At 44.9% G+C, this 27,214-nt stretch overlaps 2 long non-coding RNA genes across 2 annotated transcripts; one reads left to right on the top strand and one right to left on the bottom strand.

The window, feature by feature from the left end:
• Window positions 1-26,943, top strand: LOC139079402 (uncharacterized). The gene is made up of 3 exons (XR_011533013.1): window positions 1-107; window positions 14,119-14,230; window positions 25,644-26,943. It is a non-coding gene; the product is annotated as an uncharacterized lncRNA (long non-coding RNA).
• LOC139079404 (uncharacterized) lies at window positions 5,414-12,263 on the bottom strand. The gene is made up of 2 exons (XR_011533015.1): window positions 11,569-12,263; window positions 5,414-9,638 (listed from the first exon to the last, which is right to left on the bottom strand). It is a non-coding gene; the product is annotated as an uncharacterized lncRNA (long non-coding RNA).
• Window positions 26,944-27,214: the final 271 nt, after the last annotated feature.

Here is a 27,214-nt window from a genome sequence, read left to right as displayed (position 1 = left end):
GGTCACACAGAACACCACGAACCCACCCCCATGGTTCTGGAATGATTGGAATTCACAGCATTGCCTACCTCAAAAATAATGAAAGGTTCTGCAGAGACCCACTGACGGTAATGGCATCTTTACTGACTTGGCGGGTGAGCCCGGTCAAGCTACATAATCTCTTCCTTGTTTAATTTATAATCTTTTTGTTTTTATTTAAATTTTGGAATAGGTAACCTATTCATATTACATATACTGATTTCAACAAAACATAAAAGCGATATAGCAAGAAGTTTCCCTTTGCTTCTAAGATCCAGCCATCTAGTTCTCTTCCCCATAGGCAACAAATCCTACTAGTTTCTTCTTGATTCTTCCAGACGTATTAATGCATACATATGCAAATAAGTATGTATTTTCCCTCCTCTCCATTTCTATGTAATTGTTAGCATACTGGACCCACTGTACTTAATATTCTAAAAGCATCTTCCTTTTTTCATGTACTATATCTTGGAGGTCTTGTTATCATGACATAAAGAACTTTCTTATTCATTTTTTATGACTGAATAATATTACATTGTGTGGATGCAGCATATCATTTAACCAACGTCTTTTAATGGGTATTTACATAGGTTCCAACTGTTTGCTGTTACAAACGACAATGCAGAACAGGCATCGTGTTCCATGTATATGAATAATTTATCTTCGGTTAAATTCCTAGATGTGGAATTGTTGGGTCAAAGAGTATATGCATTTATAGTTTGCCAAATTGCTCTATTAGTTTCCTATTGCTGCTGTTACAAATTACCACAAACATAGTGGCTTAAAACAACACAAAATCATTGTTTTATAGTTCTGGAGGTCAGAAGTCTTAAAATCAAGGTCTCGGCAGGACTCTGTTCCTACTGTAGGCTCCATGGGAGAATCCATTTCCTTGCCTTTTCCAGCTTCTAGAGGCTGCCTGCATTCCTTGGCTCGTGGTCCCTTCCTCCATCTTCAAAGCGACAACTATAACATCTTCAAATCTCTCTTTCTCTGACCTCTGCTTCCGTTATCACATCTTCTCTGATTCTGACTTTCCTGCCTCCCTTTTATAAGAACTCTTGTGATTATATTAGGCCCACCTGGATAATCCAGGCTAATCTCCCCATTTCAAGACCCTTAACTTAATCACATCCACAAAGTCCCTTTTGCCATGTGAGGTAACATATTCACAGGTTCTGGGTTAGCATGTGGACATCTTTGTGGGGTCATTATTCAGTCTACACACTCATAGAATTTGTAGCAATTTAAACTCCCATCACAGCCTCACTCACAGAATGTGCATTCAAATTTTTTGAAACCTTAGCAATCTGATAGGTTAAATAAATAATATCTCTGTGTTAAATTTTAAATTGCATTTCTCTCATTCTGGGTTGGGGGAAAGGAATCTACCTAAGAGCCATCTCTTTTTTTTCCTTTTCTTTTTAAACTGTCTGTTCAAATCACTACTTATTTTTCTGTCAGGTTGTCAGTTTGGAAATGACTATGTTAGAGTAGATGATGTTTCTGAGAAACAGATTGTGTATATTTTTTTCCAGTCTGTTGTGTCTATTTCAACTTTGCTTATGAAAGCATTTTTTTTTGTTTTATTTTTGCCATGCAAAAGGTTTTATTTTTATGCAGTTAAATTTATCAAATTTGTTTAAGACTTCTAGGTTTGTATTGTGGTCACAAAGATCTCCACTTCAAGGTAATGGAAGAAACATGATTTCTTTTTAAATTTAAATAAGTAAAAAATGACACAAGAAACATATGGTCTTTGTTGAAAAGGTAGAAAACATAGTCAACAAGAAGAAAATTAAAAAGCACCTAAAACATACATTCTATTGTTTATTTTGTAGCAGAGGGGCCCGCAGATTCCAGTCTGTCTGCAGACAGGCCGGGCACTGGGCACTGAGCTGGCTCAGGTGGGTCTGTGAGAGCCGCAGGGCCTGGCGTGCGCATCTCTGCCCAACACTGCATTCAGCAACATCAGGTCGGAGCTGGTGACGTGGAGAGTATTTACGCCATGGAAACTGGCAAATGGCAAAAATCAAGCCCTTCCCCCTGGAGAACCAGTTGTTGAACATTTACCTGCACACCACTAGAGAACTTGTCCAAAAGCCTTTAAAAAAAACCCAAGAACTGACTTTACGTAGATTCTTTTGTTTATTTGGGAGTAGCTGAAGTAGAGGGAGGGCTCATGGGGATTGTCTCAGTGTGTAGGGTAGCTTTGGGTGGGTGGTTCGTCTGCATACACTCGCATGCACACACACACGCAATTCACACGTTTACCAAAACATCACATTGTATACTAAATCTGATAACCTGCTTTTTTGTCTCCTTATTGGTATATTGTTGTATCTTTTCATCCCAATAAACAACTATCCAAATGATGATTGGGTGGTTGCATAGTGCACCACTGGGTGATTTACTGCACTTGGCCAACCCTCTGTTACGAGGCGTCTGTGAGGCTCCTGTATGCTTGGTCGCCCCTCCAGTTGATATGACATTAGGCTGCTCAACTCTCTCTCAAGGATGTTGGGATTATCAGAGAGCAAACTTTCAAGAAGTGCCTTGACACCTTCAGAGATACGAGACCTTCACAATATTGGCATCACTACTCTAATTCCCTCCAACCAGGCAGGCCTTTTGGGAGATGCCCTGGTTTCTTTGGGTCTAACTTGCTGAGACCCCTTAGAAATATAAATTCTGGAGATATTTTTGTGGCAACAGCAGCTCTGGAAGGAAGAATGCTGGCGCTAGAGATGTGGCCTGGCTGTGGGGCAGACAGGGAAGGTGACACGTAAGGTGCTGGCTAAATAATGGGGGTGGATCTCATCAGGTCGCTGAGAGGTTTCAGACAGGCCAGCAGGAATGGAGGGTTCAGAGTGAAGGATAAATAGAGAACATGCTTTTGAGCTAAGAGACTTAAAATGAGAGTGACATTTCCTGGTTAGCACAGACTTTAAGAAAGTGCAACACAATAATTATTTCCAAAGTATCCAGAATGTCCTTAATACTGTGTTAGGCATTTTGGAGAACTGAAGAGAAGTATAGGAAAGGAATGGGTGGACTGGTTTTAATCAGGGGAAAACTGGAATTTTTATGAATTCATAAGTACCTTTGACCAACCACTTTGCAAGCATCGGTTTGATTTTGCCGTGTCTGGAACCACTGGCTACTGAGGGTGCTTTTGATGATGAGACACAGGATGGCCGCAGCAAGTGAGTTCAGAGTTATCCTGTGAGGTTATCTGAATAGCGTAATCGCTCTGAGTAGGATTCCCATCTGCAAAAGGGAGGTATGTGCTCTGAATTTTTTAAACAAGTACCAAGAAAGAGTATTACTAATAGTGGAATTTTAACTAGTGCCTACACCAAAGTGTTGAAAATAATTTTTGGTGTTTCCTTGAGCCTAAGGGCAAAAGACACCACCTAATTGAAATACTATATACACTCTGAGGTTTCTGACTCTTAAAACTTACTGTATTGTTGCCACTGGAAGGCAGTGTTGCCCAGTCACTGTGTTCAGCCAAAAGGTTGGGTGGATCTGAAGATTTGGCCTGAATTTGCAAGAAATCCAAATGAGCCCAAGCAGTTGTTTGATCTCTGCCTCTTTTTCTGACTCCGGCCGAGGTCCTGGGCTGCCCATGGTCGTGCCATGTCTGTTGCACGTTTCGCTGGGCCAGGTGTGTGGGCGTTAATTACGTGGAATCAGCTGGTGTGTGTTAAGGTGCTGAGACTGGATTCCCTTTGGTCCCCACTTTCCTTAAACATAAAATGAGACCATCAGCCCTTGCAATCTCATAGCTTAATTTTAAAAAAGCACATGATGGGATTTCCAGACAGACAGATAAAAATAAGCTGATCAATGAGTTACAAAGGTACTTCTTTGGAAATCTCACTTTGACTATTAACTTTGTTAGACCAGATTATTTCGTGATTTCCCTATTTTTTTTTTTTCTATCACTCATTGCACCTGGTAGAATTCTAGGTCAATCATGACTTCTCAAAGAAAATTGGTTCAACAATTAAATAGTCTTTCTACATTTTTTTCTTCTTATCAACAAATATTCAGGTAATGTTCTGATTTTGAAGTGCACTTCAGGAGTGAAGTTAGAGAGTATTCTCTGTTGACTTTTTAACGATAGACGTCTGCTCTTTAGACTCAATAATAATCTCTTATGTTTGTGCAGTGCTTTAAAAATGTAAAGCCTCTGTATGTCTTTTCTCTTGGGATTCTCATAACAGTGTGGTGAATCTGGTAAAGGAGGAATCGTGATTTCCACGTCGACGGTTAGGAGACTAGTTGATGTTGAGTCATCTCCCAAAACAACTTAGTCACCTTCTGGTCTAAACCGTTCTCTCCCTTCCTCAAACGCACTGCTTCTAGGACAAGGCCCCTCACCCGGCGGGCTGTGACAGTAAGGCTGAATTGTCGCCTTTTATTCACGGCATTTTTGGTCCCATCGTTCCTCCCTCGGCTAGTAGATAAACATACCTCTTTTTGGTTACATCAATAAATACACAGTGCAGCACGATTTTGCGTGGACTTAGGGGGAATAAGGGCCTCTAGACATTAAAAGCCTTTCTGCTTCTTAGGGGGCTTTATTCTAAAGAGTGTTTCTGTAGAAACGTATTTTCCTTGAAAGGCTATGGATCACTTTTCAAACGCAGAATTGTCTTCTCTGAAATACATTCCTACCCGTGCTGAGAGACACGGCTCTAATCAATGCCTTGATCGGATGGACAATCTTTATCAAAAGTGCCTCAGATCCTGAAGAGCCTGAGGGGACGAGAGAGCCGGCCTTTGCTGGTGTGAGAATGTGGCCAGGCGCTCAGCCCCGCTGCGGCCCAGGCACGAAGCAGGGTTTCAGCGCACCGCCTCGGGAGCCCTCTAATCCCGGCCGAGTTTTCAGCATCAGACAATTAACATATTTCCAGATGCAAGTCACTTTAGTTCAGCTGAAGTCTTTATGTCCTGCAACATCTTAGGTTTAGTGTCATTTTGAAAATTGAAAGCTAGAATGTACCAGGCAGTAAATTAGTTAATGAAGATTCTTTTATCTATTATACTGGCTATCAAGATGGATTGAAAATTAAATGTGCCTTCCTCACTGCCCTCTGGCAAGATTTATCAATGAGGAATAGTCCCTCACAAGCTAGAAAAATCACCATCAGATTTCCCAGTGGAATTCAGACATCTGTAAGTACCATAAGGTAGTGTCCTCGTGTCCTTGAAGAATCCGGCTCCGGGCGAGGTCATGCAAGGTGGGTTTCTGGGGAGACCGGGAGGAGCACAGCAGGAGCCCACCTTTTATGTTAACATCGTGCATGATGGTGAAGTCGCACATTGTGCCCATATCGTTTAAGAACAGATCACAAACACATAACTTTTAATTTAAAATTGAAAATTTATTTTTATTTTTTAATTGAAGTATAGTTGACATACAATATCGTATTAGTTTTAAGTGTACAACATAGTGATTCGACGTTTATTTATATTACAAAGTGAACACTCTGATAAGACCACCTGTCATCATACCAAGTTATTAGAATGTTGTTGACTATATTCCCTATGCTATAAAAAATGAGATAATTGTAGATTCACTTGCATTGGTAAGAAATAGCACAGAGAGATCCCCTGTTCCCTTTGCCCAGTTTCCCCCAGTGGTAACATTTTGAAAAAACCCAGTGCAATATCACAACCAGGATATTGACGTTGATACGATCCACTGATCTTGTTCAGATCTCCCCAGTTTTACTTGTACTGGTACTTGTGTGTGTGTGCATGTGTGTGTGTGCATGCACGCTTGGCTCACGTGTGCGCATGTATTTTTCTCTGTACAGTTCTGTCACTTGTGTAGGTTCACGTATCTACCACCAGAGTCAAGACCCTGAGCAGTTCCGTCACCACCAGGACCCTTCGCAAGGCTCTCTCATAGCCATACCCATCTCCCTCCCCCAACCCTCTTCCCTATAGCCCCGGCAGCCATTAATCTGTCCTCCTTTCTAAAATTCTCTCATTTCAAAATGTAATCACACAGTGCGTAAGCTTTTATGACCGCCTTTTATCACTCAGCATAATTCCCTGGATATTCACCCAAGCTGTTTCATGTATCAATAGTTCATTCTTCTTTATTGCTGAGTCCTATTCCATGGTATCGATGAACCATAGTCTGTTTAACTCTTCACTAGTTGAAAGACATCTCGATTGTTTCTGGATTTTGACAATTATGGATAAAGCTTTTCTGAACATTTGTGCACAGATTTTGTGTGAACATAAATTTTTCATATCTCTGGAATAAATGCCCAACACATATAACTTTTGTGTGTGTGTGTGTGTGAGGAAGATTGGCCCTGAGCTGACATCTATTGCCAATCTTCCTCTTTTTGCTTGAGGAAGATTGTTGCTGAGCTAACATCTGTGCCAGTCTTCCTCTATTTTGTGTGGGATGCCGCCACAGTGCGGCTTGATGAACGGTGCTAGGTCCATGCCTGGGATCCGAACCCATGAACCCTGGGCCGCGGAAGCAGAGCACACAAAGTTAACCAGTACGCCACAGGGCCAGCCCCACATATAACTTTTTAAAGAGTAACAGGAATAGAATTTTCATGCTGCCTTCCAGGATATATTCTTCTAAAAGATGATCCATTTCAGCTTGTATAGAGACTCCAGACTTGCAAACATGTCTTGTAGATTATTTTCATCTTGTCCTAGGTAAATGGAGTGTCTTTTTGCATGAAAATAATTTGAATTTTTGTTCATTATATGCCTATTTCATGGGGAGATGAGGTATAAGTACTTTAAAAAAAAAAGGGCTCTACAGGCATAGTTATCACTTCTTGCTTTGCCTTCCCGCCTCTCCGTCTCCCAGTCATCTGAAGAGCCTCTGCTGTTGCCATGTTACATTGTAATCATCTGTTTACACACCAGACGTCCCCCACCCCCCGTGGGCTCTCAGTTCCTTGAGAGCTGGGCTCTTGTCTTAATCATCTCAGGATGAAGGGTAGATATTTAATAAATGTTTCTGAAAGAATGCATTTCTTTTTCGCATGGAACAGTTTATAAGTCATCTAACATGTTTAATTTTTATACCGTTAATTTGATAAAAATAGCAAAAGTGTACCTTAATATCTTCCAATTACATAGTTATAATCTTATATAGAGAAGAAACTCCTGATCATTGGAAGCACATTGGAGAGTGGCTTAATGTTTGTTACTATGAAGGGAATTTATCAAGGACAAAAGTAATATAATCCAGTATTTCACATGAGAAAAAATAGATTATGAATTCAACTCTTCCCTGGGTAATGTCAAAATATTACCTAATCCAGCATCAAGGCCAAACCTGCATTCTGTAGTGGCACTGGCGCGTGTGACACTTTTCAACACTCCACATTTTGAGAGTTGGAAGATATTCCATGTGACTGTAATTCAGGCTCGTCTGAGCGGAGAGTTCAGCCATCTCTTTGGAGGCTATGGCCATCATGGCAGAAAGAGTATCAGAAGTCTAGGATAATTTTATTTTTACTATCAGTGGTTTGAATTTGGTATTTTATTTTGAACTTCATGATGGATATTGCGTTTCTGGTGGTAAGACCACAACATTTGTATATGACATTGCTTTGGTCCTTACTCAAGATGGTAAGGCCCAATGGTCCTGGAGCCGAGAGTTGGGCTTTATTTATAGAAATAAATGTAACTTTAAAATATCCATAAGATAAGGAAAATATTAACACAGACCAATGAAATGTAAAAGTGATTACATAACTCTTTTAAAATTATAAATGTGAACTTCTCTCATTAATCTTTTACAGCAATTTCTAAAGTAACTATTTAATAATTGTCTTGTGAGCTCTCCTTTCGTTGTCTCTACTAGGCATACGGATACAACTGCTGCCAAATGACATGTGGAAAGATTAGAAAAATTAGGTTTTGAATGATATAAAAATTTAATTATCTGAAGTAGCGCATTTACTCTTATGTGATCTGATATGAAATGTCCTTTTCTTTTAAATTTGACAAATTTTATATCAAGAGATTATAGATATCCTTATATGAAGACTAGAAAAAAATGAGAAACTCTTCGCTTCTTGACGTCGTTTCCATTATGTTTTGGAGGGCTTACACTCACACACTAGTAGTGAGATTGTTTTAGAAGCAGCAGCAATTTATAGTTTGTTTGCAGCCAGTTCTTGTAATAATGACAGGCGGGGTCCAGCACTAATCCATGGGGATCTGTGCAACATGGCGAACAATACACTTTCTAAGACGTGTGTGAGTTATGAAGCCACTGGTGGGCGGTCTCTCAGTTCTGTGCAGAATGGCTTTGGTGTGAGTTGATGGAGCATTTTGTACCTGGGATTCAGAACTTTTATGAAGGCCAATACCCTGAAACTCATTCAAGCAATAAATCCACTTGTCTTTGAGTTTACAAGGCAATAAACAGTGAAGGCCTTTGACCTTAACATTTACTGAATACATTTGCAGCAGTTGTGTTTATTGACAACTATTTATAGGGAAGCGTTGGGTGCTGAAGTTTTTAAAGGAAGGGGAAAACCAACTTTGCAGGTCTTTTTTAAAAAATAAAAATTCTGAGTTTAATTTTTGGTCATAAGACAGATTTTCAGTTTTGGAGTTGGGATTTGATTCTTACTGTGTACAAATCATGCTTCAAGAATTTCTTTCCTTAATGATAAAACAAAAGAAGACTCATACGGGGCAGGACTAACCCTGGAGTAAATACTTGCCCATTCAGTTCAGTGGGCACTCTACACTTTGAGAGTAGGACAGAAGTGAATGGTAAAGAGATTTTTAGCTTTTTTCCGGGGATTCGTTGTATATCATGGAGTAAATCACTTCTTTTCTGTGTAAACATCGAGCTGTATGAAACGATAATACCATGTCTCCCAAAGATGTTGAGGGAATTTATTAATCCCAAGTACATTATGCATTTTGAGTTTCATGAGTTAAAAACATGAAAGTAAAAGAGGAATCTTCATTATTGAAATAATTGCTCTGTCATGAAAAGGGCAGCCTGCAGCTCTTCTTTATTTCTGAAAGTTGGGAGGCATGACCATTGCTCCACATTGCTCATGGGGAACTTGGGTGCAAGGCGATCCAGAGTTTTGTTTCAGTTTGAGCGTGAGTCCTTGGTGATGGCTGAATTAGAAAAGATGCTGAGACACCCGGGGTATGGAGCAAGCAGCAACCGTAACGGGAAGGGTCATTTTACTCAAGGAGTTTCCTCTGAGCCAAGTTTTCACTAGAGACCCAGCCCACAGTTACTTCCCACCATGAGGAAGCACGTACCTACGGTGGCCGCGGAAAGCAGGGAGCCCCTTCTGATTACTATCGGAGCAGGTTTGAACCAGGGAGGAATCCCTTGCTGATTTTGGTGGGGCTCATGCCTTGGAGAACAAGACGTGCTGATCATTGTCTTAACATCTGGTGATGGTGGGAGTACTTGAGGGGCAGTTAACAAAATCCCTTCCTCCTGGGTTCTACAGTTACACGGATACCACACTCTCAGTAGCGGAATTCGGCAATGACAGGGTTTGGCTGCCCTGCAGTTGGCTTAAAAAACTTTGGCTCACAAAATTCTTTGCAGGATTTCTTCTCACAGAAAGAGCAAACTGCAAACAAAACAAGAAAATTATGTATTTTTTTGGGTTGTGTTGTCACTTTTTATGTGACAGTGTGTGTCTGTGGACCCACTCTATTGAGGCTCAGACTGTATTTTTGCCCATTAGCTTGAATCTGGGCTTGTTTACGTGTCTGTTTTAAGAGGTTGTGAGAGAAAGGTATGTCTCATTTGCTTGTTGACGGGAGTGGGGTGGGGTCTGATTCGGTTGGTTTAGCTGGGTAAGTCTGGTGTTATGTGCAGTGGTTAGTGGTTCTAGTTAGCTCTGCCTAGAGAAAAGTACGTTTCAATTGCACAAGCTACCCTCTTACAAATGTGGTCGTTGTTCTGTGGCGTGGAGGAATGGTGAGTGTCCCAGGACAATTCAGTTATTAAGACCGCAGGAGTGATCCCTAGAGCAGATGCTCCTGTTAGGTGTCAGTTGGTGAGGTTAAGGACCAATACCTGGAATCACTTATTTCATAGAATACAGAGTTTTGCAGTATACTTTTCATAATTATCCTATGCTTGTTAAGTGTTTGATAATTATATATGACAACTTTGTAGTCATACCCAGTGTAACATTTCAATATGGTCACGTCCCATTGAAATTAATTTCACCTCACTTTAGCCATTTTACTGGCATGCTTCTGGCCTGTCACTGAAGACAACGCTCCACACGAACTCATGCTTTTGTGCAATAACATTAGTTGGGCAGAGCAAGTAGCTGCTTTCTAAGGTTATCGTGTGTAATTCCTTTTTCCAGTTCAGGAGCATATCTTGTTTTAAACAACTTTTTGAAAGGCAGCCAAAGAAAAGGTTGGCTCAGATATGCCCTTACCAGCCCTGTTTATGAGATACAGTGTTCCACTTCTTGGAGGAAGATGATAAAGTAAAGCTGGCTTTGGGAAGTGTGTAGGAATATGTGTTGGTGTGTTTAAATTCCACATGTAAGAGTGGAGCCCAGAGGGAAAGAATAAAATAGAAAACCATTGCAATAGGACGATTGGTTACTCTCTCACAGTCACAGGCGCTGAGGTGAGTACAGTTCTGAGCTGTCAGCGAGGGGATCACATTAGGACGAGCTCTCTAATAGGAGACTAGTTGGCATTACTTTTGCTGGACTGAAGTTGGGGCAGGAGTATGAACAATAGTATGAAGAGGATTTGGAGGATTTGTCTTTTCTTTCCTGTTCACTCTTATCAAACATACGGGCAAATGATGAAATTTTCTTTGAAAGTCAGTTTCTCTAGGGAGGCAGAACTGTTTTTATGATTCAGCTGGACTCAGATTAACTTTAGGGCAGTCACCTCGAAAAACGGGAAGCTTAACTCCCTGAAAAAACTAGGAACTTCCTGAAACAACTAGGAACTTCCCAGAAAGTGGCGCGCTCAGCCTTGAGTAGGAAACAAACAAAAACACGCCTAAAGGCTGCGGAAATCTGTTTGTTAAGCAGCGAGGGGAAATGCCCTCAGCCAGACAGTCTAAACGCAGGAATGTCGGGCGGGAGATCCGATCCACAATCGGAAGGGGAGAAGGGGCTGATAAGGCTGCAGAAAGCAGGGCCAGTCACCAAAACTGGTTCCAGAGGTAAAGTGAGGAGGGCAGGATGTTTATGATACGGTCACGTGGTGCCGCTAACTCCGGCACACCCCACGGGAGCCCGCCTAGGAGGCACTAGTTAAATCACCGCGCATGCGCAAATGTGGAGCCCACCAAACTGCGCTTGGGGGCGAAATGAAGTCCGTGTGGTTTCCTAGGAGCCGTCGTCCTCAGTGCAGCAGGGCGGCGCTTCTGTAGTCAGCCCTCTGTTTTAGCTGTCTAACTAGGGTTGCCAATGATCCATGTTTTGAATCTAGGACTCAAGACATGGGAGGCTCATTTCCATATGTTAATAGGGGGATTATTTTTGTGAAATGAGGATTTTATATGGCATTACTCACGCTTTCAGCAAACATTGGCGTACTTCACTTAGCTTCAAGAGAAGACATTTCCTTGCTTTCTCCTTTTGGTTTCTTGGAAGTGTAAACTTTCTGGGGAAGATGGCAGCTTGGATCATTTCCTTTGTATTTATAAGTTTCTGGGATTTCAGTTTACGGCTCCCATTCCTACAGTGGCCATAATGTTGGTGACAATTGGAGAGTCTCCAAACGTGCCCGAGCAGTCGGTGTGCGAGCGTCGTCGCCCCGGGCAGCGACATTGGAGACTCTCCTTTCCTCACTTCTGATTCTGCCCACGGAGAACACAGATGCGGAAAACCTCATGCAGGGGATTGCGACGCGGTGAAGATGGGTTTCAGGGCGTTCCCAGGCTTGTTTGTGGCCCACGTGAGCTGGTGCTGCAGACGCGGAGGTGTTCAGGCGTCCGCGGGCGGGAGCGGAAGCTTGCTGCCGAGCGGGAATCGTCAGGAGGTGGGAATCAGTGGCGGAGCTCCTTCGCCTGCCTTCTTGTTCAACGCTAATCTCAGGACTACTTTTATAGGCTGATTCCAGATGTGCTTGTCTCTAAGGGCGAATTTTCCGAGGTGACGGGTGGTGTGTTTACCTCAGCATAAAGGAGGTTAACGTGCGTTACAGGTCTCAGGGCAGATGTCTGACTACCCCATGGGAGTCCCTGATGGATCGTTTGGCTGCAGTCTGGCCCAGAAGGTGGAGGAGAGTGCTTACTCCAGGGAGTAGGGAAGAGATGTCATTCTCCATGGCTGCGATAGAGGTCGCAGCTTGAAAGGAAAGTGCTACTTAGGGGAGTGAAATAGGAGCTTTTAACTGGGTGTCCCCCGGGTCATTCCTCTCCTCAAACCACTCTAAGCTGCTGGCTGGCTCTGGGTGGTGTTATTCTGCAGCCACGGTGTTTAGTGAGCTCTGTTTTTAGGAACACTTAATTGGTTTGACCTGCCCCACTGCTTCTTATACGAGGGGGAGCATTCCAGGAATAGAGCTCGCCTCTGACGTGAGAAATGTACAGACCTCTTTTCAAGGGACAACATTGTCTTCGTGCATCCTTGGTGTTGACTTACCTTCTTTTTATTATTAGTCTCTGTCCACGCATACAATATGCTTACAAAACCAATACTGTTCAAAATAACAATATTAATCGAATAGGTTGGGTGATGTCATTTTGCTCAAGCCCAAACCCCTGATTCATAGTAGAAACACGAACTTGAGATCCAGTCCTATATGTAATTCACGTTTTTAACTTCGGTGGTGCTAGTTCAGAGAATTTCTGTACATGCAAGTGAGTTGTAGGAAAAAGATAAATGACTTCAAGCCTTTGTTTGTTGGTTTAGGAAAGTCAGACCTCATATTAAATCTAAGATTTGCTGAAAATCAGTTTTTCAAATACCAATTGCAATGAGGCATCAGTTAGTTGTGTGAAGGTGTCTTTTGCACTGCAAAGTAGGATTAGCATTACCGTGCATTGAAATCTGCATCAAATAGGTGTCTGATTTAATGATCATCGCAGTTGGGACTAGAAATATTCTCTATTGGTTACTTGTTATTATACTTATGGTAACAAACTGGTGCAAATAGTTATGTACAAAGGTGGCGGCTACCCGATACAGTAGCTCACGTCATAAATGGAATACAGACTGTTATGGCAAAAGTTTTTGAGCACTGTATGCTTATATTACCACGTGCCTTGTGAGGACTCAGTTCCTCCACCAGGGTTTTGAGTGTGAAGTACCACGAGACTGTCACACGTGGCTCACATCCTGTGGAGAGGCAGAAGCAGGCGTGGTCCTCCCAGAGCAGGGTCAGTTGTAAGGCACCAGCAAAGTGATTCCAAGTTTGCTTATGTCACATATTTGAGATTATTATCATGTGAAAGAAATGTTAAAAATTCTAATAGAGCACAATAACCAAAAGATAGAAGCAACCCACATGTCCATCAGTGGATGAACGAATAAACAAAATGAGGTATATCCATACAATGCAATATTATTCAGTCTTAAAAAGGAAGTTTTGACACATGCTACAACATGGATGAGCCTTGAAGACATGCTGCGTGAAATAAACCAGTCACAAAAGGACAAATATTATATGATTCCACTTATATGAGGTACCTGGAGTAGTCAAATTCATGGAGATAGGAAGTAGAATGATGGTTGCCCAGGGCTGAAGGAGAGAAGAATGGGGAATTAGTGTTTCACGGGTACAGACTTTCAGTTTTGCAAGATGAAAAGAGTGCTAGAGATGGATGGTGGCGCAACAATGTGAACGTAGCTAATGCCATGAACTGTGCACTTAAAAACGGGTAAAATGGTAAATTTTATGCTATGTATATTTTACCACAATAAAAAATTCCAGAGAGTAATTTCAGACACCAAAGAACACTGCAGTCTGAGAAACACGGTTCTGGACTGTGGTTGCCCAACGTGAGCCAGGGCTCTGGGGCCAGCCCGCTGTCCTTGGAGAAGTGAGGAAGGACGGGCTGTTGTGCCAGGTTTTCACATAGCTCAGTTTATCCACTTAAAAGGTTTTCTTCTCTTCTAGGCTTATGTTTACGCCACTTGTTTTCGCAAGGGAGCTTAAGGTCTTCCTTCTGTGACGCGAAGAGAGGAGTGTTGACGGTGCCTGTTTTTCTGTAATGGACCTACTTGGCAAAGTGAGTAGTTGGGAACACCATGTTACTAATCCCAATTAAAAGGTTATTTTAAAAACTGATTAGTGAAATCGAAAAGTCTTGGAACTGCTGCTTTTTAAAACCGGCATGTGGTCCTGTTACTCCTTCCCATTTTGATGGCCAGACTTGTCCAAGGTGCATTGAACAGAAGAAAAATTATAACTTAGCATTCTCGAGCCAGATTCCACCCTTTCCCTCAGCGGTCTTTGGAAAACATGAGGACTCCACAGATGACAGCTGCTGCTCCCTCTCTTTCAGTATTTATTGAACACCTATGGTAGGCTTGGGAACCAGAGATGAATAGTTTTGTCCCTGCCCCAGAGGAGCCCAGGGCCCAGCAGGGGAGGCAGTCACATAACCAACATAACACACTGTGATAAATTCTGTCACAAAGAGATGGGCAAGTGCTCCAGGAGCACAGAGGAGAGGGCGGTAAAACTGTAACCTTATCCCAATGTTTTACAGCTTTTACAGTAAGGAAATATATTGTCTAAGACTTGAAGTCAAACCTTTCTGGCTGAGACGTGGGCCCATTCCCCTCATTTCCCCTCACTTTGACCCCAGGGTAGAAAACAAATCCTCCCACCAGGACGTGGGCAGCAGTGGGTTGTGAATCCAGGGTGAGGGTCTGTGTCAGAAGGCAAATTTGGGGAAGGTGGCATTTATCAAGGCTCGAGTATGTCAGAGGGAAGAGTTAGGGCCTCATGAGCTGGGCGGGTCAGATGAGAACCAGGGTGGCCCAGACCCCAGAGAACAGAGCCAGCAGGAGGGCTACACGCCAAGCCCAGACAAGGACCCCAGGGACAAAGGGGCAGGAGGACAGCAAAGGTACGGACCACTGAAACGAGAAGATCGGCTCCATAGGAAAACTGACACTAGGTGGCATTTGTTGAAGGCTGACTGTGTTCTAGGCACTGTGCTAACGTCCATTCCTTCATTTAAGCTTCACAACAGTGCTGGGGATGTTAATACTGCTGTTGCCCCCATTTTTCAGATGAGATAACCGAGACTTGCCCCAAATCATATAAGTAGAGGTAGAGCCAGGGCTTGACCCCAGGCCGGCAGGACTCCAGTGCTCGTTGTCTCCAGTGCAGCCCCTTGCACAAGTGCCAGCATTCTCCCAACTTCCAGCTGACCATCTCCGGCTGTAAGTTCCACCAGCACCTCGAATTTAATATGTGAAAGCAAAATTCATGCCTCCTCTGTCTGCTCCGGTTAGCATCCCTGTTCTTCCTCTCTCAGGCTTAAAACCTCCACTTGTTCTTTTCTCTTCCCACTCCTTTCTTGCCCCATCCAGAAGGTTGCCTGGCCTCATCGACGTCCGACCCAGACTTCCCATTCCTGTGGCTGCGTGGCAGGCGAGCCCATGCGGCCTCTCCCCTGTGAGCCTGTCCCAGGCTGCTGGTCTCCATCATCTCCAATGGACGAGAATTCTGCTGCCAGAGAAAGCTTCTGTTAGAGCCTAGCTCTGATTTCCTCACTCTCTGCTCAAAACTTAATGTCATACTAACAATAACAATGGATTTCTTCCTGTGGACTCAAAAGAATGTTCACCCTCCTTAGTTTGTCATTCAAGGCCTTCAACGATATTCCTCAGCCCAAATTTCCAGAGTTAAACCGCTTGATGTTGCCTTCATACCCCTTTTTGCCTCTTCCTATCCTTTTATTCCAAGCAAACCCCTCCTGTCGCCTCGCCCTTTCCCCCTGCGTCTTTCTCTGTCTGGTACTGTTTGCTGAAACGGGCTCTCCATCGCCTCTCCCTGCTCGCATCCTAACTGTCGCTCCAGGTGGGTTTCAGGTGCCACTCCTTCCCTGGAGCCTTCCTGCTCTGCTGGAAGGGGCCTCCGCTTCCCGAGGCTGCTGGCGGCATGTGGTACAGCGGCAGGCGGTGGTCACCCGGCCCGCACTCCTCCTCAGACTCCTCCTTGGACTTCCTGAAGACAGGGATCTGGTCTTCACATTTTGGTTCCCCTTAGGGCCTAGCCCAGGAACTCAAACATTCACTGAAGGAGTGGATGAGGCTGGAAGAGGATTGCAGAAGGAAGCGTGAGGTTGCTGACAGAAAACTGGGCTCTATTTGCATCCTCCATCCTTTAGACGCCCCTAGAATTTCTCCTGAAGAAGTCAGTCCCACTTCATCCACGTGGTTTTATCTGAGGCTTTGCTTTGCTGCTCCCCTGTCACGTGGTCTACTCTTTCTTCATCAAATCATTTTGTTTTCACTCTCTTTTAGTCTATCAGAAATGGTTCCACCTTTTAGGATTGAAACAGCTCTCTTCGATCACTCCAAAAACCCATTTATACTTATTTCAGGGATTTGTCTTTTGTGTATTCTAAAAATATTCTTACAGCCTTCTGTCATTTACACTTTGGGCAATTTAAATTTGTGGCTATTTGTCCTTGTCCTAGAACCCCTATTTATCTCTTTGCTGAGGGCAGGGCCATTGTGTGGCACAGTATCAGGGCCATAACGTTGGTAGCCTATATGGATGGGGTTCTCCTGAGTTGAGCAGTGCTTGGCTTGTTCAACAGTATGTGGCAGCCCTGACTGTGGACCCATAAAAGTCAGGTGTACACTTGGCTGATTTCTGGTCAGTTTGTAAGTCATCATGGGTTCATTTGGACCCTGGGTATCTCCAGGAGGGTTGAATGGGAAGTCAGCTGCATGCGGTTTCTTTAGTCACTCAGAGTTTCAGGAAAACAGGCTCCTATCTGGCCATCCAGCCCTTGTCCGGTCTGTCACTGCACATGCAGAGACTCCACAGGCTGCCAGTGTGAAAGCTGGGAGCCTCAGAAAGCACTTGTAGGTGTTAAATTTCACATTTGGGTATTCCGATTGGCACCAGAGGAAAAAATACTTGGAATCCAACAGCATTGCCAATTATGACAAGTTAGTGTGGCCCTTTGTGTCAGAAGTATGTGCTTGGTTAAGCCCTGGGTTAAACAAGGGTGGTGGGTCCTATGTAAACACAAAGAGAAATCACACTTTATATTAGTCTACACCTGTGCTTGACCAGCTCCTCAGCGGCCCTGCTTCTCGTGGAGTGAATGTGGCAGGCAGTGCAATGATGCCTCCCCTTCAGGGATTGGGGCTGCTTCCTCCCGCCTGGGATGCCCAGCCCTCTGAACACGACGGCAAGGCGGGATGAAGGCTTTCCTGCAGAGAAGCCACCGTCTGCAATTTTCTTGGAACTTGATGTGAGTTTGGAAGGAAAAATGACCCAGAGGAGGACAAGCAAGGAGAGACAGCCCATTAGCACCTGAACCATATGACAAAGCAAAACGCAACTTCAGAGCTGTCAGCGAGACAGCTGGGGGAACATGCCAAGAAGCCAGATACTGCTGTTGAAAGACTATTTTCCACAAAGTTTGGGCCTGTGATGTTCATCTCAGCGCCATGTGTGGCCCTAGGCACAGGCTTTATTGCTGGATAAAAGAACAAAAGCAGGGAGGGGGGCAATTGTGTGCATGCCGGGGGCTGACTTATAAAATTAAAGCAGATGATGAGTGGAAATCCTGTTCGCTATAACCTACCAACATTATTAAGAATCTGAACTCTATACCTGTCTCCTCTATAAGGGATGTATTTGGAAAACTCCCCAACAAGTGGCATGTTTTAACTGGAAGCTAGATATTAGGTTGGTGAGATCCCACTGCCAGCTCATCCTGTCAGACTTTCTAGCTTCATTCTGTGGTCCCAGGAATATTCATATATGTGAAGTCTTCTGGTATTTTTCTTTGTTCCAGATCAGTGGAATTTGTTCTCATTTTACAGATGAAGGAACTGAAAAGAATCTTACAGACTTAAAGAAGTGTGAAAGGGTTTGCTTCAAGTCCTTCCCTTTGACGTCTCTGGGCATAGAAACTCCTGGGTGCACAGCCTTTTCCCAACTCCCACCACTGGACTACACTGTCCTGCTCTTGGCTCTCCCCGTCTCACTCCCCCAGACCCGCCTATTTCCATTACCTACTCTCTCCTCTCCCCCCACCACTCCGGACTCATGATATAAGAGACCAAAATCTTTTCTCTCATGCCCAAAAGGGTGCTGGGGGAATCATGTCTTGACTTTTTGGAAGAGAAAAGCATTTTTTAAAAAAGGTTATTTGTACTGGAGAGAATTTCTGGAAACAGGCTGGATAGATACGTTAAAAAATCTTGAGGTGTGAGAAAATGATTCTTTCTGCGTCATGCAAACAGAGCAGTCAGCAGATAAATTGTAGACATCAAGACCTCACGCGTTTCCTGAGGACACTGGGGAGGAGAGTGCTTTGCCTTCACACCACGAGAGCTGGGTGGAAGCAGTTTCTAGCGTGTCCACTCTTGGTTTACCCCCTTGAAGAAAAGAGAGCAGACATGGGGCTAACATAAAGTATTGGGTCACCTAAAGCTCAGATGCCTTGTAGCTGCTGTGGACTGTGGTTCTGCCTTGACACGCTTTTATGCGGATGGGGCAAGTTGGAAGACTCTGGAGTTTGCTGGCCAGGTCACTGAGCACCCGGGGTTTGGACTTCAAACAGGCGGGAGAAGGAGGCTTTCCTCACTGCTTTTTCTTCCCTTTCTGACTTGTCTTCTGTTACGGAGCAACAAGGAGTTCTCACTGCCTGTCTTAGCTTGGGTTCTTTCCAGAAAGCAGAGCCAGAGAGAAGGGCTTGTGTGTAGATAGTTTATTTCATGGAGTATCTCAAGGGAATAAGAGAGTGTGTGTAGAGTGTGTGTGTGTGTGGGGGGTGTGTGTGTGTGTAGTGTGTGGGGGTGTCTGTGGGGTGGGGTGTGTGTGTGAGGTGTGTGTGGGTGTGTGTGTGTGTAGTGTGTGGGGGTGTCTGTGGGGTGGGGTGTGCTTGTGAGGTGTGTGTGGGGGAGGTGGGGTGTGTGGGGGGTGTAGTGTATGGGGTGTGCGTGTATGTGTGTGTGGTGTGTGGTGTGTGTGTGTGGTGTTGGTGTGTGTGATGTGTGTGTGTAGCAGGTTGGGAATAGTGAAACAGGGAAAGCCAAAGCAAAGGTGCGTCATTGAACTGGTCACCACTGTGGATGACTGGGACTCAGTCCCACTGAGAACTGCCTGAGGAGCCATGGAAAACGCACCTCAGAATTATCCGCCCAAGGGAGAGAAGAAAGGAGCATTTGTCCCCTGGCTCCCATGCTCCACAGGTCAAAGGTTGCCCGTGGGATTAACTTAGTCACACTTCCAGGTTTGTGCGTTTGTGAGAGCTGCAGTGTCCCACACCACCGTGTCAGAGAAGCCCGGGGCAGAACATGAGATCCTGGCTGCAGCTGAGGCAAGGTTTCTGCTGGGTGCACCTGTGTGCAGGTGGTTGCCACAACAACGATGAACAGGAGGAAGATATGGGCTGGGAGGACCTGAGGTAGAGCACAGAGGTATCTGACAGTCATGTGTCCATCTTGGTGTGGCCCCCAGCATCTCAGGTGGCCTTGAGATTAGGGCAAAGTGCAGTTTTTAGGCAGGTAGTAGGCCCTCCGCATGATTCTGTCAAATTTGTTTCATCGGTGTCATTGATTTTTCTCTAAAGTTCTACTGTTGTAGGAGTACAGGATGCTCTGTTTTCCTCCCATCGGCTTTAGACACAGGAAGAAATGGGAACATGACTTGGTGTTCAGCCAGTCATTTCCTGCATTGCCTGGTGTATGAGTCAGGGTCGCAGTAGAAACCGATGCCGGCACACTCAAGAGGGCGAGCCAAGAGAAGGGATTCATTCCATGGTCTGAGTACAGTTAAGGGGAACCAGTGATGATGGGAAGTTTCTCCACCTTCAGCCTGTGGGAGCCAGAGGAGGAAGCAGTTACCGAGCCCTGGAGCTGTCGTTGTAGCTGGAGCGGAGGGCCACAGGCGAGGAGCAGTGGCCCTCAGGAGAAAGACGTGTCCAGTCCATGGAGACCCACAGGAAAGGAGCTAGGGGAATAAATACTCTGACCTCACTCTTCTCTTGCCTTCTGATCTCCTGCTGGCGCTCCCACTGGCTGACCTCAATTAGAAGCCAGAGGGCAAGGGAGCCCAAGACGAAATCCATGCTGGTCAGCCTTCCCGGGCACAGAGCAGAGGGGAGAGGGGTGGTGAGTGGATCTGGAGGGGCAAATAAAAGACATCCAGCAAGGCTGGTGCACAATTTGTATGGGCAGTTTATGGGCCAGTTCTGTCTTATTGGGTATTGGGTGCTAGTCATACCTCCTTGGAAGTGGTGTGCTTTAGCACAAATAAGGAATCTTTAGGCTTAAAAATGACTCGCTTAGTGTGGATCCAACTGGGAGGATGTGGCTCAGAGTGTGGCTAGACTGATCACTGTGAGATTATAATATATTTGAAGTTACTTGGAAAATATTTTTTAACAAGCAGATTAGAGAGACATGTATTTGCTATGTAAGAATCTTGTTGGTCCACTGTCAAGGAAGAGAGAGGAAAAATGAGATTGAAAGCAAGTTCACGGTCTGTGGTGGGAGTGGGGGAAATTTTCTTTTTCTAATTTCCTTTGTTGCTATTTTAATGCAGTTTTTTGCAATAAATTAAAAATAAAGAGAAGCCACTAGTCACCTACATGAGCTTGTTGGGCTTCTGGACAACCGTACTGGCAAAACAAGTATCTTGGATAAGGAAAGCTTTAAACATGACTATTTCTTGCTCGAGTCTTGGAAACTTAAACTAGAATCCATATGACGTTCATTTTAATACAGCCTTCTAGGTTTTTAAGCATTTTTTCCCATAATTACTTCTGTTTTCTTTATAAGCAGTTTTATGGGGAGTGGAGGGGAAGTATTTTCCTTTACCTCTTCAGGTGGCTTTGTGCCAGTTCCCAGGTCACTGCGGATGCAGAGAGTGAGTGAGATCCAGTCTCTGACACAGCTTCAGTTAAGGGAGACCTCGAATGTTCTGGGACCCGTCCTTTTTGTGGGAGGCCCGGGGAGGAAGCGTGAGCTCACCGGGTGTGGGGGGAGCCGGGCTTTGCCAGGACCTGTGAGGGGCATGGGCTCCCAGTGCCTCTTCCCTGTCGGGGAGGATGCGGCACTCCAGTCCCGCCTGGCATCACTGATGTTCACCCACGGACACAGACCAAATGCCAGATCCTGTCCCCAGCACACGACCCTGACGGCGGGAGGTGGAGGCTTGACTGCTTCTCTTTCTAACCACAACTGCAAACCTGGCTCCAATGTCTTCGGGCAGTCATGAGGATTCACCCTGAGAAAAATGCTTGAGTTGAAAGGTGTTGTCTCTGACCTCACAGGCCATGACCAGTTGACAAGTTATGTGAGCTGAATTGGTTCAGGGGCCTGGCTTCTAGATGTGAAGTGGGAGTTTGATTTTCCATTCTCTTCTCACCCCCATCTGCTCAAGAAGGACAAAAATATTTTTTTTTGAGGGGAAATAAGGGGCTGGCTGATTCCTGGCACGTGTCCAATGTCATCAGGTGGGGCTGCATCTAGAGAGCATTTTGTTTGTATGGAGTAGAGAGGCCTCGTCTTTGACGTGAGCTGTGACAAGACGGTTTCTGTATTAGCTGGATGCAGGGAACCAGTGGAGGCTGACTGCAGGATGTACCAGCAGCTGCTTATGCCTCCGGAGTTACAGCAAATTAAGAAATAAAAGGACTACCTGGTAAAGTTTCATTGCCTAAGCATGCTCGCTTGATATTCCTGTCCTTGGTAAGAACTTTAATTTTGAGTTGTCGGAAACATCTGGAATATCAGCTGTGCATTTGGGGTGGAGTCTCATGAGACAAAGGCCGGGCCTGCCCCCAGGGCGAGGGAGAGTGATGGCAAGTGAAACCACGGGGCCTGGGTTTGGAGTCAGAGCTTTTCATGGGTTCTCTAAACCAGTTCACAGACTGTGGATGAGTCCCTTTTGCTTCTGCGCCAGTTTCCTTTCCACAACTGGGGTTTTGTCTGTGTGTATATGCTCCAAGCGGCAGGCCAGGGGTCAGAGTGGAAATCTTGCTGGCTTCGGAGCCACACGGCTTCAGTCCAAAGCTTTACCTGCTGACAGTCCAGCAAAGTTAAGGCAAGACAACGGACTCTTCTGTGCCTCCTTTTCTCAATTTACAAAAGAGAATACGAATTGTTTACCTTTTAGGATTCCTGTAAGGCCAACATGAAGTAGCGTGTCTAATTGTCTTTACACGCTCTATTTTAAACTAGATCTTTTCATGCCCCAATCTTGTCTCACTTCCTGAACCTTCAAATACAAAAAAATGTGAAATAGGGGAGGGGAAGTGCTAAACCCCAAAGAGACAGTGTGTGAGGCTGATGATCAGGAAGGAGTACGACTCAACATCCCGACTGGTAGATGGATGTGCCAGGTGTGTCTGCAAATGTCATTTTACTGGCAGAGACAGAGCTTCACGCTGTTTTCAGGGAGCTCCTGAAGCTCCAACGTCAGAGGTGGAAGTCCAATTTCCCAAGGGTTTCTATCCACCCTCAGGCCAGAGCCAGCGGACAGGTGACCCCAGAGCTTGCCTGTTCTCAGGTCCCAGTCTGACCGAGTGCTCCCTCTGGCTCTGCCTTGTAACCATAGCTGCGCCACGTGCACGAGACCCAGTGCAAGGACAAGACGGAAACATTAAGAATTATTTCAAAATTGGAGACAAATGTAAACTAGTATAAAATCATAGTACTCCCTTGACCCTGTAGCTTTGAGGTTTTGGGGGCCTCAGCGCTCTCTAATGTATTATTTCATGACTTAATCTGCTTTGCATTTCTCTGGATTTAGTGACGCTGGGAGAGCAGAGTACAGGACTCTAGGAACTGAAACAGAGAACAGAAAAACAAAGAATGCTTGGCAACATGAAATTTTTAAAATATTTTTTGTTCTCTTCTGAGAATGTACCCCATCACACTCTGGAAAAAAATTCACACAGAAAAGTTTCTAAAAGAAATCAGTATGTGTGTGTGTGTATATAAAATACATGTGTATTTGTATCTATCTATTTATTTACAGTTGTCACTGGTAGGTTTTGCTGATCACATTAGAATAATAAAGAAAATATTAGCCAAGAACAACCAGGGACTTAAGTGCTTCCTCCCCACACACCCTTCCTTCCTCCCTCTTTCTTTGAAAATTTCTAAAATAAATCTGCAAGATAAAACTCAGGGATGGTAAAAAAAAAAAATCACGTTTTAACTATTTATGCTTCACAATTTTGAAATGAGATATTTGTTGTAACTTTAAAATTCAACTCATTGTATTTATCAAGCCCCTGCTAAGTGCCTAGAAAAAATAAGTACCCAAGCTAGTTCTCATTTCTCAGAAGCTGACAGTTTTGTCTGGGGGAGCCGGAGTGGGGAGGAGGCGTAGGGCCTGGACACACAATGAAGAGAGACACCAGGAGAAGCAGACAGAGGAACGTTACATAACATGAATGCGTGTGCACACATGCTAACCTGCGAGGCGTCAAGACAAAATGACCCAGTGATGGCTGGGAGGCGAGGGATGCTGGGGGTGGAGGCGGAGATGGAACATAGGGGCTTTTGAGAGATTTTCTTCTTCTTACAAAAAGGCCTCATAAAGCAATTGTTTGTGTCCATTGCTACATTTGGCACTTACGGAGGCCAAAGAGTGAAGCAAACGATACGTGCTACGTTTCCTTCCGCCCCTGAGCAGAGGATGGAAGCAACTGGAAAGCCTTTATCACTGTGCTCCAGGAGACAACAGCCTCACTGATTTTCAGTGAACACAGTGTGAAGCCAGGAACAGAGACCAGGTCTCGGGCTCCCCAGCCTGGGTGGTTCAGCGAGACTGAAAGCTCTGGAGCTCAGCAGCTCAGCAGCTCAGCATTCTGTTTATCCTCCCAGGATGCCCAGAGTGGGGCTTTTGTGCGTCATGGTCTGTGCCTGATTTTGGCCGGTTGAATTGTATTAGTTCTGTTGCTGCGTTTTAATTTGAGGTCGCTGTGATCCTTCCTGTCTTCCAGTTTAAACGTCACCAGTCAAGGAGGTCTGCCTGGATTGCCCTACCTAAGTGGTCACAGCCTCTATTACTCTTCAGCACAGCATCCTGTTTATTTCATTTGAGGCACTTTCACAAACTAATTATTTGCTTATGAGTTTCGATGAAGAGAGCAGTCCTCCATACTAAGACGGCACTGTCTGCCAGTAGTTTTAGAGAAAGAAAGGGTAAAGTGTCCACAGGCCTTTAGCTCTCCTTTCAGATAGCCTTCTGGTAGCTTACTGATGACAGCAGGTCTGCCTCCCTGCCTTTCTGAGCAACACAAGGTTTTCTCTTTTCCATCTGAGTGTCACGACGCCAAGTCCTCCCTCTGAGAGGTGCGTAGGACCCCTGGAGAAATTTGGAGGCAGCTGGACAGCAGGAATGGTGGGCCCAGTCTTTGGGTGGTAGACACATTTGTCCGTCCATGCAATGTACTTCTTATCAATGACAAAAACGTATTTCAGGTTCTTTCTCCATGGTCTCTTTCTTTCCCCTCCTCTTTAAGTCTCTCCCCCCTACTGATTATTCACACTGCGAGGAGAAGGACCATGTCTGTCTGGTTGTTTACTGTACATTCCTAGGGTGTAGCACTGTGTCTGATCCATACTGGGATCTCAGTCAAGGTTGATCTTTGCCTCTTCCCAGGCCTTCTAGCCACATGGTACCTCCGAAGTGCCCACCATCTCCCAACATCTGTCCACCTAGCTCACCTGAGCCACTCAAATCTGGTGCTTCCACTAATTGTTATCAAGCTCTCTTCTTGGGGGGTGTGGGGAAGGAGTGGAGAAACACAGAGGGTCCCAAGAAATTCCCCCACCGCCCCCGACCCTCCCAATCCAACTTTTGGATTCACCCTGGTGGCAGTTTGTTTTTCATCGGCCCTGCCTCTTCTCTCCTCTTGCAGTCTCTCTGCTGGCTCCCTATGTGGGCCCTGCCTCTCCTCTCCTCTTGCAGTCTCTCTGCTGGCTCCCTATGTGGGCCCTGCCTCTTCTCTCCTCTTGCAGTCTCTCCGCTGGCTCCCTATGTGGGCCCTGCCTCTCCTCTCCTCTTGCAGTCTCTCCGCTGGCTCCCTATGTGGGCCCTGCCTCTCCTCTCCTCTTGCAGTCTCTCCGCTGGCTCCCTATGTGGGCCCTGCCTCTCCTCTCCTCTTGCAGTCTCTCCGCTGGCTCCCTATGTGGGCCCTGCCTCTTGTTCTTGGATGCTTGGATTGCTCTTTATCTACTCGCCATCTGTGTAAGGGGATCCTGCCAAGATGCTCAGATATGAACTCAGCTCCAGAAACATTTTAATTAATTTATGTTGATAAAATGTGAAAAGAAAACCACTGAAGAAAGCCTGGGCCAAAGAAAATCAAACATAAGAGGAAACAAAGAAACTACAGCCACGTGTCCTTGGAAGGAAGGGCCTGGTTGGCACAGGAGCCAGCAAACACTTTCTCTCTCTTGCCCTCCTCACTTTTTTAGTAACACCCAAGTGGAAAAGCCACAGAGGCCCCGGGTCCTGGAGGAGGCAAGGGAGAAAACTGAGCAGCCTGCGCATGGCCTTGACTTCTTGATTGGAGCAGCTGAAGGCAGCGTGCCTGGAGGCTTGCGAGGTTCCCAGGGGAGCGGAAGAGGCGCGTCTCCAGTGCAGTGCTGGGCAACGCCAGCAGAGGAGGAGGATGGCGGTTACCGGGCGTGGGGCTGGGGGATAGGACTGACGCTGCTGAAGGTACAAGCTTGCAACGAGTGGTAAATCAGCCCTGCAGACCTAATGCACAGTATAGTGAATATAGACAACAATATTATACTAAAATTGTGTAATGTGATAAATATCGCGACAAAGGCAATCATATTACAATGTATAAATGTGTCAAAGTAAAAGAAAATCTTCAGGGGCCACTGGTGGCGCAGCGGTGAAGCACGCACGTTCCGTTTTGGCGGCCTGGGGTTCACTGGTTCGGATCCTGGGTGCGGACGTGGCACTGCTTGGCACACCATGCTGTGGGAGGCGTCCCACGTATAAAGTAGAGGAAGATGGGCACAGGTGTTAGCTCAGGGCCAGTCTTCCTCAGTAAAAAGAGGAGGATTGGCAGCAGTTAGCTCAGGGCTAATCTCCTCAAAAAACAAGAAATAAACAAACAAAAACCTTCAGCAGGTGTTTAAAGAAGTCAACATTTAAAGTAAGGATGGCTTCATTGCAACCAGGCAAACAGTCCTTGTGCAGGGCACTGCCCACATTGGGAAAATACTAAAGAAAACCAGTATTAGCTAGCATTCTCCTTCCTGAGACAAAGCCAGGCCAGCAGTGTTTATCTGTAGGCTGCTGGGTCATTTGACTTGTGTGCCAGGTTGATTTGATATAGTTTGTCTTCCTTTTCCCTCTTTTTTATGTGCAACACCTATGGAGTAAAGACAAATTTTTCAGTCGCTCCTTCCAACTGAAGTTTAGATGAAGACAAGAAAAATACCTGTGAACCAGCACACAGGAATTCTATCAAAGTAAAAAATTGCTTGGTTTCTAATTTATTTGGATATTATATCTTTATAGATTTGATGGTCTTAATCCAACTGGTGTAACGCAAGGAAAATAGTAGCCTCTCAAAAGCAACTGGGAGAGGAACAGAGCAGCGAAGGGAAAGAGCAGGACGCGCTAGCCGAAGTCAGGGCAAGAAACCAGACTCGCCCGCGATCTGACGGGATCCAGGGCGCATATTGCCGAGATGTCCTAATTAAGAGGGAACTCTATAAAGTTGAATAAATAAATTTATGTTGAACTTAGAAATGGATTATTTATACAGCTGATTTAATAGAATAATAGAATTTCAGAGCTGTAAGTGACTTCATACTATGGGTCTGATTCAGAGCTGCCTAGAGAGGTTTTTTTCCTTCCTTTTTTTTCTTAAAGATTGGCACCTGAGCTAACATCTGTTGCCAATCTTCTTTTTTTTCTTCTCCCCAAAGCCCCCCAGTACACAGTTGCATATTCTACTTGTGAGTGCCTCTGGTTGTGTTTTTTTCTTTCTTTTTATGAAGGAAATATGATCGGGCTCCAC

The sequence above is a fragment of the Equus przewalskii genome, chromosome 25 (assembly GCF_037783145.1).
Source record: "Equus przewalskii isolate Varuska chromosome 25, EquPr2, whole genome shotgun sequence".
NCBI lineage: Eukaryota > Metazoa > Chordata > Mammalia > Perissodactyla > Equidae > Equus > Equus przewalskii.
This window is presented reverse-complemented; position numbering and strand designations above follow the sequence as displayed.